At 43.9% G+C, this 11,177-nt stretch overlaps 1 pseudogene; it reads left to right on the top strand.

The window, feature by feature from the left end:
• Window positions 1-551: 551 nt before the first annotated feature.
• LOC144807805 (large ribosomal subunit protein uL29 pseudogene) lies at window positions 552-958 on the top strand (annotated as a pseudogene).
• The last annotated feature ends 10,219 nt before the right edge of the window (window positions 959-11,177 follow it).

The following is an 11,177-nucleotide window of genomic DNA, read 5'->3' as shown; positions in this document are numbered from 1 at the left end:
ACTGGGTTTATAAAATGGATCAGCCCACAGAAGGTTTTGGGCCTTATCTACAAGAATATTATGCAGCCATTTAGCTGCACTGTGCTGTGTCATTTTCAAAGCACAGTGATGCGTCGTTTTAACAATACAATTAATCCCTGTTCTTTCCCCAGCGCTGGTGCACAATTGGCTGCCATGCACCAGCGCAGGCACCTTTTCATCATTTTGCAACGGTGCCTGTGCTAAGGAGATGATTGTTTTTGTGCAAGAAGGAGAACCTTCCTGCACAAAAGCAATCATTAATGGCATTTTCCTCTTGCTGTGAGTGCTACAGAATTCAGTATGCACAGAAAGAGGAATAAATTAGTAGAAATAAAAGAATTTCTCCTTGTTGTGCCATTCCTACACCTCCCCTTGGGTGGTGTAGGATTCTGGTGCATTCCTAGTTTTACAAAATGTTGTCAAGTTCCATGGATGTTGTGTTGGAACACCCACAGCATTCCTCTTTAATGAAGAGTAATTCACAAAAGGGGCTCATATTTATAAGGCCATGAAAAGTCCGGTGCCGGCTCGCAGCAAATATGGCAAAAATCAAGGCCCGTGATCTGCGTGGTAAGAAGAAGGAAGATCTTCTAAAGCAGCTTGATGACCTCAAGGTCGAATTGTCGCAGCTCCGGGTTGCTAAAGTGACTGGTGGAGCTGCATCCAAGCTGTCCAAGATCCGGGTTGTCCGAAAATCCATTGCCAGAGTCCTTACAGTCATGAACCAGACACAGAAGGAAAACCTGCGAAAATTTTACAAAGGCAAGAAGTACAAGCCCCTTGATTTGAGGCCCAAGAAGACACGTGCTTTGCGCCGTAGACTCAACAAATACGAGGAGGGTTTGAAGACCAAAAAACAAGTCCGAAAACAACGTCTATACCCAATGGGCAAATTTGCTGTGAAAGCTTAAATGTGTTGTACAAAATAAAGGCTATATGGTTGGTTGAAAAGTTACGCAGGGTGACTTTACGTGGCTTTTCGTGGCCCGTTGAGCCACCGGTGCATCAAAAAAGTGAAGTACCAGTGGCGCAAGGGGCTTGTAAATAAGCCCCTTTGTGTGCAGTTGTGGCATTTTCTTTCTGATGATTTTTGGCACTGCTTTAGGGGAGACCTGTATCTGTGCCCAAACATCTCTACCGGGACTCAGTGTAACAGGCCTAAGAATGGCTGAACAATGCCCCCAATGTGGGAAAGAATACAGGGAGCTCTTCTACTGGTCTGGTAATGATTGATGTTTATGGAGCCATACACCAGAAACCACCGTTAGCCATGGCCTAGGGTGAGATTTGTTAGATGGATGTTTGTTTAACAGTTGAAAATAGAACATGCACGGGGTGGCAGAGCAATCCTTAAAGAAAGCAGGGTTTTTAAAAGGGTGTCTCAATTGGCAATTCAAGGAAAGTGTTTCAGAGACGAACCTTTGTGGGTTGTGTGTAATCAAAAGAAGGGATACTGTGAGTAAATGCCCTTTTTAGGTCTCGCCTAGGCAGCACATGCGCTGTCTCGTTGAGACATGCAGTATATGCTTTAGTGGGGAAGTCCCACCTCCGTTTTCCTATTTGTGTTTGAGTGTGTCTTTCAAAATGTCCTACTTGCTATTGGGTAAGCCTGTTTTATATCCCTCCTTTTTCCCTGTTGGGCACGCCTATGGCTATTGGCCCCTTTACTGCTATTAGTGCATTTTTTGGTGTCTGTTGTTTTTCGTGGATCTCTTTTTTAAACGTGCCTTTCTTTTTTTTTACTTCGACTCGTTTATCTAAGCCGCTGCTTCTGGAACCGAGGTGCTGCAATTATCGGACTGCCAGCTTGCGGAGAGCCGTGAAGCAGAGAGCGTCGCTTAAGACTTGTTTGTAAACATTGTATTTTTTATTTTACACGCACAGGACAACCTTACTGACGCCCTTGCGTCTTCTGTTTATAATACGAGGCACCTTTCAATGACGCCCACCTGCCTTCTTTTTAAAACGAACAGCTCGCCGACTTGCAGCCTTCAGTTAAAGATGGTAATCCCCCCAATAATATATATATATATATTTATTTAGTTTTATAGCTTGGCACGCTTTTAGAATAGCGTCTGCGTGCCTTCCTTTTGACGGGCAAAAGCAAGGGGGTGCTACCGGTCCCTCGCCACAGCTTCAGGAGGAGTCCAAAAAACACACACTAGTACCTCGCTCTCCTCCAGGGCATCCAACGCTGCCTCACAGCCCCCTCTATGCCGATTCCACAGCAACAGTGCGGTGCAAGGCACAGGGTAGAGCCTGCATGCCTGCGGCTTCTAGCAAACACTCCCCCCTTCAAACACTATTCAGCTGTTGTTGGAGGCGCGTGGGGAAAATGGAACAGTTTGTAAAGGGACGCTAATCACACAGTGACATTATTTTCTTCATTAATGTATATATTTCACTTTTTGGCTGCCGTCAAATATCATCACGTTAAAAAAGCATGTTTAGTGATTGCTTTAATTTGGGTGGGCTAGAGCCTAGTAGTTGCCTGGTGCGAACCTGTGGTTCCGAAATTTACCAGAGTAGTGTGTGGATGAATTGAGTCTCTTCTGGTTGAGCTGTAAACTCTTTGCCAACCAGCAGATCTTTATACCCTGGGGACATCAGTAGGGACGACTGCTTTGTTGTGAATTATGTGCTGTTCAAGCCTTAGATGTGGCTACGCCAGGGCTTCCCGCTTTCCCCCACCACTCTCACCCGAATACTTGTCTCCAGTCCCTCGTTTGCGTAGTGTCCAATTTTACTGAGTTAGGTGGTAGTCTAGAGCTTCCTGTGCATTACAGCTCACAGTTAATAGATTCTCTTGAATTGTTTATTTTTAAAAGAAATAATGGTGAGGTTGAAAGAGTTAGCGGCATGTCCTTCCAGTGAGTTGTGCAATTAGTGAATTGATGGGTTATTTCCTGTGACGTTTTACCCGGTTTTTAAATGTTTTTGATTTCATGCTGGTTGAAAAGGTGGACCGGACCAATCAATAATTGGAAACGTCAGTTTGTGAATTGACAAAAAATGTTCTCAAACATCGCTTTGAGGGGTGGGCTCACAGCGGTAAACAACCTATACAACGCGGTCAAAACACTGCAGTGCCATCACAACGCTCTAGACTAAGGAATAGTAGATTTACTATTCCAACACCTTCCCTACTGTACGTAGGCTGGAGTTGGAATAGTAAATCATACTATTCCTAAGTCCAGCACCCTACAGCGCAAGTCGTGGTAACGACTTGCGGTGTAAAAACTGCGGTGTGATGTACCGCGATCATTTTGATCGCGTGGTAACATCATACATCCCTCACAGCTATACACAGCCATACAGGTAATTTATGGCAGCAGCTGACACAGTCCATAAGCTGTACTCTGGCCGTGCCCTTCAGTTGGTTGTGCATATAGTGCTTCAAATCGCCAGAGGCAAGGCTGTAACACTTTCTAAATTGAAGGGCACCAATGTCTGCCCGCGTGCCATTATTGAGGGGCGTGCAAAACAGTGACTACACCACAGATCGTGTTCTCTTAACACAAGCCTTTATTAATCTACATGCTGTACTGCCACCAAATATGTCTGGAGCAATTGGATACATGAGAATAAGAAGTTGCTGCTTGTAATATTTTGATGAACTGCTTGAACTGGGTATTGATCTGTAGCTTTCGTGTAGGTTTTAATGTTGTGGTCTGAGGATTTCCCCACTTATGGAGTGTTGTTTAAGTGGCCCTCTTTGCCTTCTAAGCGGCGTTAGGTGCTGTGTTGATTGAGAGAATGAAGTTGATGAAACAAGTGCCAAATGTACTGCCACACTTACAATCACTGCCACACAGTCCATTGCAGTAATGTGGGATGATATAATGCATGGCTAAACACTTATAAGGTCCCAAAGGCGAGACTGATTGGCATTGCCAATGTTTGTTTACGTGGGCCCCCTTTTCATTTTTATGCAGAATTTTATTGCTGTTTTTTAGACTCTGCACGCTTGAATGAAACACTGTTCTCCAGTACCAGGCAAATGTACCTGACCTCTAAACCATGTCGAACCTGGATAATCCAATCCCTGATTGGTTTATTTAACTTTCTTAGAAGGCGGTAGTATTTGGAGCAGAACATACACATTTCGCATAGAATATTAACACCAGTGGACTACAGCACTTACTGTGCCATCTACTATTGTGACAAGGAAATCATGACATCAGGCATACCATTATAGCCTGACTGCTGCTGTTTAAACCTGCAGCCTGACCTGTAAAAATATTTGACAGGGAAAAAACCTTACCTTTTAAATATTACTGTTACCCCTATGCAAGCCTTGCAGCTCACAAGGGAGGGTGCATAGTATCTAGATTTGAAATATGTTGGTATTTATTGTCACCATGTCCCTGCAGTGACAAGTCCTCAAAAGATATTTTCACTTTGGAAGGCCCTGGTTGCTCTATGAAAAATTTAGGGGCATTTTCACAAGCCCATATCGCCACCACAACGTCACTTTTAGTGACGTTGTGGTGGCGACAGGGGCTTTGCCTTATTCACAAGGCAGCGTTAAGCCACATTAAGTGGCTTAACGCTGCCTTTGTGAATAAGGCCCCCTATCATGCTGTGATTAGCGTGAAAGGGGCGTGCAGTGGGTGTTGTGGTGGGTGTTCCACCGCAACATCCATTGATTTTGGCACTGCCCCCTATTCACAAGGGCATTGTAAATAGGCGGCAGTGCCAAAATGAAGGCGAGGAAAACCCTGGTCGTAAGTTGTCAAAACGAGGAGAAATGCTTTATTTCTCCTCGTTTTTGTTTTTACCATGTGTGCTACATTTTGCAGCACACATGGAAAAAGCAAAATGCCATGGTTTGTGTATGTACAGGAAGGTGTCCCTTCCTGTACATAAATAAACCTTTTTTTAAAATGCCGTTTTGTAACTTACATGTGTGCTGCATGAAGAAGCGCACATCTAAGTTACCAACTGGCATTTTAGGTTTGTTTATGTGCAGGAAGGGACACCTTCCTGTACATAAACAAATCTCCCTGCTTGCAGACACCCTTGCACTCTGGTGCAAGGGTGCCTGCGATGGCGCTAAGTTGTGAAACTTAGCGCCATCGCAGGGGGAATGGCAAGGCTGCACCATATGCTTGTGAATATGGTGCAGCCTCGCGTTTCCGAACTGGCGGAGAGAGGCGTTAAGCCAAGAAGGCTAACGCCTCATTCCGCCACTTTCTTGTGAATATCCCACTACAAATTAAAATGTTTATTCTGTGTCTGGGGTTTGAGGTCAGCTAGATAATTCAACCACTCTTTTTAGTATTTAAAAAATGCCTAAATCAATGCTGAAGTTGGATTTTTAATAGAAATTTAGGAAAAATAACTTTTTTACTCAGTTCTCCCCTACCGACTTGAAGGACATGTTTTTGGGCGATTATAACATTCATTGGAACAACGCAGATATGAACGACCTAAAGCAACTCTGCAACAAACCAACCCACATCAAAGGCGCTACTCTAGATGCTATTATCAAAAGTAATGAACTGGTCTCCCTTAATGACATCATACCCATTGATTGATCTAACCATCAGCTCATTCAGTTCAACATCAGGAACATCGCCAAACCTCAATCGGACTTAACGAACAAACCTAAGCTGTTGACTAGAAACCTCAAACAAGTCCTTTCAACAGTTAAGAGTCGTGTACAACTTCAACGTCTCCGGTACTCTAAAAATGCAAATGAGCTCACTGCCTACTTCAACAAAGCGATAACTGAGGTTCCCGACCAAGTTGCACAGCTCAAAACTAAAACAACAAAGATCAATCCAATCGAAATCATGGTTTAACTCTGATCTCAACAATGGAAGAAGACAACTCAGACTAGCAGAAAGGACATGGAGAGAAAACCCCTTGTCATTACATCTAACTCTCCTCAGGACTGCTTGGTTGCCTTACAAGAAGCACATTTTCAGAGAAAAAAGCCTCCTTCTTCTGTATCCAACTTGACTGTGCAGAGAACAGGCCCAGAGAGATCCTTAACTTTGTTAAACGACAAACCACATCTGCTCCACATGAAATAATAGCCTCCAAAGTACGATGTGCTGAAATTGGCAGGTTCTTCTCGGACAAAATTGCTAAAATTGAGAAATCCTGCCCTCAAGTCTCTAACCTTCCTCCCCTGCTAACCACTCACCGACACTCCTCCCTCCATGACAGCCTGACCACCTGAACTTTTCAATAATCAATCAACACCAATTGGAACAGACAACAATCTTTTGAACACCCAATTGAAAAGAAACACCAATTGGTCAAATTTCAAACCCATGACTGAGATAGAAGTCTTTAGTATTATTGCAAAATTAAAGCTGCCTTCACACACCAAGGATCCTCCCCCTGCAAAAATAGTTTCATACTCGCTCCATCCCAGACGCAGTCAGCGGTAGGGGCGGAGCTCTTTGGCCATAAATACCTTCTTCCGGACAGGAGGAGCGATTCGGGTTCCAGCCTTCTGGAGCGTTTCCTACCCGTCCGGATTCTCTTCCCTTTACTTCCAGGTCACGGCGGCCGCAGCAGCATCCTCAGGTGCCCGTTTCCTCAAGGCATGCTCTTCGCCTCCTCGCCTTCAGCTGTCTCATATTGGGGCATCACGGATCCTTGCAGGGGGCACTCCACCATCTTGTTTTCTGCAACTGCTCCTCACTGTTTGGGGGCCTGGTCATTCCCTAACAACCATCCCTAACGATCAACCAAAAACCGAGCACCTTCTACATTGTGGTAACTCGCTTTGCACTTGTGTGATTGGCAGACGTCTGTGTGAATGTATAGCCCGCATGTTCACTTCCCTGACAGTTACTTGTGGTGATTTGGAGCATCTACATTTCCTTGAAGGGGCATGTTTCGACTGTCATTATATATAGTGGTATCAGGGCCGGCGCTAGGCATGGGCAGCTGCCCAGGGCCCCCCGCCTGCTGGCAGCCTTGGGGCCTCGCGCCTTTAAGGACTCCAGAGTTCCGAGGCACAGGGGGCCCCCTAAGAGATTACATTTCTTCTTTTTTTATCACTCTCCCCTGCAGTCCTGTCTCTGTGGTCCTAATGGCTGCATCTGCATGTCGATGACAGCGATTAGAAAGTTAATTAAAGTGCCCTTGCCTGGGAAGTGCGCCCTGCCCCTGTATGAATGAAAGGCAGAATATCCTGCTGGGCGCAGAGCAAAAGAATGGCGGCGCATCACAATGGAAACTCCTCACCTAGGACAAGTGGAAAGGGAGCAGGGAGTGAATAACAGGGGTAAGATAAACAGAACAAAGTGTGGGGGGAGCAGATAGGTGTGAGTATGGCAACAAGACAAGAGGTGCATGCAGAGGAGCAGAATCAGCATGCAAACGTGGATGGAGCAGAGTTTAAAGTCTGCTGGGTTACTCGAGTCTTAGACCTGGTATTAAATTAATATGGACATTGAAAAGGGGCCTTAACTTTCACTGTAAAAACATTAATCTAGTGTCTGCAAAACAAATGAAAGTTCAGAAAAGCAGGTGATGAGACGGGCCGCTCTCTATTTTTGCAGTCACCCTCTGAGTGAAAACACAAATCTTAACTTAACAAATCTCTGCTGCCTTTAATGCAACTTCAACAACACTCGTTATAGTTCTTTCACAGTCTCATCATGTCAGAACTGGAGCATCTTCGATATTATATACAAGGAAGCCATAGATGTTGCTTATTTATCGTATGAAAATGATGATCACTGACAAAGCCAAGAGTACTGGCATGTTATAGGTGTCATTTTACTTGTTGTAATATTTATCTGGAGGCAATGACAGAAGCAGCAAAATACCAGTTGGGCGGCGCACTATGCTTAGCACAGATTTATATAGCTTACATTTTTTAAGCCAGGGCTTAAAATCCCTTAACTACATTAGCCATGCCCCTTTGAAATACCCCCTAGTTTTTTCATCCCACTTTTACTGTTGATTTTCATGATATTAAAGCTTTTATTGCCTGCAGAAAACTAAAATCAGTGCAGTCTTCCATACCTTACAAAAAACCTACACAGCAGGGCTTTACATGTTTAAAACTGCCCTAGTTTGCAAACATGAGACACTTTTCTAGCTAACTATTTCACTAATGGGGGCCCCTTTTATTTTGGTAATGGGGCCTATTTTCTTTCCCAGTCTGATGCTGCATGTTAGGCAGGGCCACTGGGATAATGCGATTGTGCAGCGATTTCTGCACAATTATGTATTTGACGCATTTGCCACATAATCCATCATCTGCTGCATAATCTACACATTTTAACAACAAAATTGCTTTCTATCTCAAACAGTTCAAACGTTACTAAAAACGCAGCAACACGTCTTGCGCATGTGGGAAGGCCCTTTGAAAAGCTAGAATAGTCAACTTCCTATTTCTCACGGCTAAATTTGGGTGTTAAATTGGTACTAATGGGGTGCAACCGGTTCCCAAACAGTGTTACCAGGTTTAAAAATGGCAAAAAAATGAAGTAATACTATTTCAAAATGTGCCGGATTATGCCGCATAATTTGCAATTTCATGCCGCATAATTTACTCACCCTGCCACACAATTCCAGTGGTCCTGATGTTAGGGTAAAACAATTCAGTGATTTTGTTCCTGTTTATATTTCACATGCTTTAATTAATCTTGCTTTCCTCAAGAGTACTAGCTATTTTCAGCATGTGTGTTTCTGTTTTTCATTTCACAGCATATTACTTTTGGATGATGCACCCTTTGTACTGTCGCCTCCAGGTGTTTATAACAGGCTACAGTTGAGCACTTCGGAGTTGAGGATGAAGGCAGTACAACTTTCACATTATGCCTGTCTGTGGGTCAAAAAGGTGTTCAGATTACATGATCATTCAAAATATGGCCTCTCTGCAGAGCAGCAAGAGCAATGGTCCTGCATTCCAGTTGTGATTCTATGCAAATGTGTGTGAAAGAGCTACTAATTGGTTAACGCAACAAGGTGAAAGGAAAATAATTTATTGTAGTTGCTCATTTAGCTTAAACAGCTAACAACCATTGACAAAACCCAGTTGAGGGTGTGCAGTTTGGTTTAATTTCAATTATAAAAAAAAAACCTTTCTTTAGCCGTCCCGATCCGATTCCGCGTGGTCTCTGCTTAGGGGCCTCCCATGCTCCTATTCTGCCCGGGGCCCCTCATATCCTAGGACCGGCCCTGAGTGGTATGAATTGCGCACTCCTGATGTAAGGAGGCGAACTACGTCTGATTCTTTCTATAGTAGAGAATCAGCACCTTCGGCAATCATTAACTCCTGAAAGTATAGAGTCCTCTTAAATTGCATTTCTAAGCTGGCAGTTCCCTCCAGAGCAGCCTGCCTTACAAACTCCTGCGTATTCAAGGAGATGAGGTTGATTAGCCCGCAGCTATTTTGTTCATTTTTGAAGTCTGAGTCCTATGAGATAGTTTGTATTATTTTGGCCTATAATTACTTTGGGACACACCATCCCTGCTGGTAAGCTTTATTTACATCACCTCATTATACTACCTTGCCAAGAGCTTTTAGTAATTTTCTCTCTGTTCTGTTTATGCAGCGTTCCATGTGCATTTCTGGTTTCATTTGTTGTACAAGTGAAGAGGGTAACTAAACAGGTAGACTTTCAGATTATATGTTTAGGGCCATATGTATCAAGGTACCAATTAGCGATTTTTAAGAAATCGCTATTTCAGAATCGCTAATTGGTATGTATCAAGAAAATAGCAATTTTTAGCGATTTCTTGATATTCCTTAATTGCGAATTTGCAATTAAGGAATGCTTTCCCAATTTATTTCTATGGGCCAGGAGGCCCATAGGAAGGAATGGGAATTTATTGTCAATTTGCGATTCGCAATTTGCTAATCGCAAATTGAGAATAATTTCAAGGGTGCAGGGGTGTCCAAAGGACACCCTGTTGCACCCGTGAAATAAGCATGGGTGCACATGTGGTGCACATACCTGCCCTAAGGGCAGGTATGTGCGTCACATGGTACTTTGAAAAATGCAAAAATGGGCATTTTTCAAGAAATTCGCAAATTACCACCAACTTGAAGTTGGTGGTAATTTGCGATTCCTTAGGGACAATTAGCCATTTTTTTTGCTTCATACATTGCATTTAAGAAATTGCAAAATTTGCGATTCCTTAAATGCAATTGCGAAATAAGGAATCGCAAATTTTGCGATTCCTTATTTTGCACCGGATTTTCATTCATACATCCCATTTAGCAAATTCGCATTCGTAAAGGCCGAAATTCTGCGAATTTCGGCCTTTGCGAATGCGAATTTGTAGGATACATATGGTCCTTAATGACTATGCGTGGGAATGTTTGAGTTATATTAGAGCTCATAGTAGATCGTTGACAATACTTTATTTCACAGGATTACCGATGTCTCCAGTGACGTGTCCTTGCAGCCCAGGTCATGCTGAGGGATCCTTCACAGAGGCCTTGCTGCCCAGGTCGTGCCGAGGGTACAATGGTCTGACTGTGATGAGGCGTTTTTCTTGAAAAGGCAGTAAGACCAGTTGGGTAGGCCCAGGAACTTAATTAATTTAAAAGGGGCCTGTCATATCTCAAGTAGATATAAAGCGACACCAGGAAAGGCCGCAGCATTTGTACTGCTAGTCAAGCTGGCATAAACTTCAGTGAGAAGAAAGCTTTCCCCATAAAAGTTTTTGAGTGACCACAGAGGAGGGGACCATTCATTATTGTGGCCACACCTCCGGGTGGGCACAGAGGTTCAGCGCAAGAAGACAAGAAGAGAAGCGTGTCTTGGATTTTGGGGATATATGAGGAAGACTGCAGTAGGGCAAAAAGGAAATGCTGCAAAAGAGGATAGGGTTGCCCATTGGAACTTTTACCCCATTGGCCTGGGAAGAGCCAGGAATCGAACCACCCCTCTACCTGCTGCCATTCATAAATGTGGCATCGTAGGTGGTGGTGGGCTGTAAACTGCGCTCCGTCGGCAGAGTTCAGAGAGTTTTTGGCACTCCGCTTGTAGGGTGATCCCAGCCAATGTTCTTCCAACATTGAAAACTGCCAGCATACGATCTCCGTGGACTACTCTATTTGAACTTACTAGCTCATGTCCTCCCAACAGAACCATTTCCTAGAGGCCTAACACTGGCTCCCTCCTGCCCATCCCAACCCACAGATCTCCCCCAAGACTCCCCTCTTAAAT

This window comes from Lissotriton helveticus, chromosome 1_2 (genome assembly GCF_964261635.1).
Source record: "Lissotriton helveticus chromosome 1_2, aLisHel1.1, whole genome shotgun sequence".
Taxonomy (NCBI): domain Eukaryota; kingdom Metazoa; phylum Chordata; class Amphibia; order Caudata; family Salamandridae; genus Lissotriton; species Lissotriton helveticus.
The sequence above is the reverse complement of the archived record's forward strand: the minus strand, read 5'-3'. Positions and strand labels throughout refer to the sequence as shown.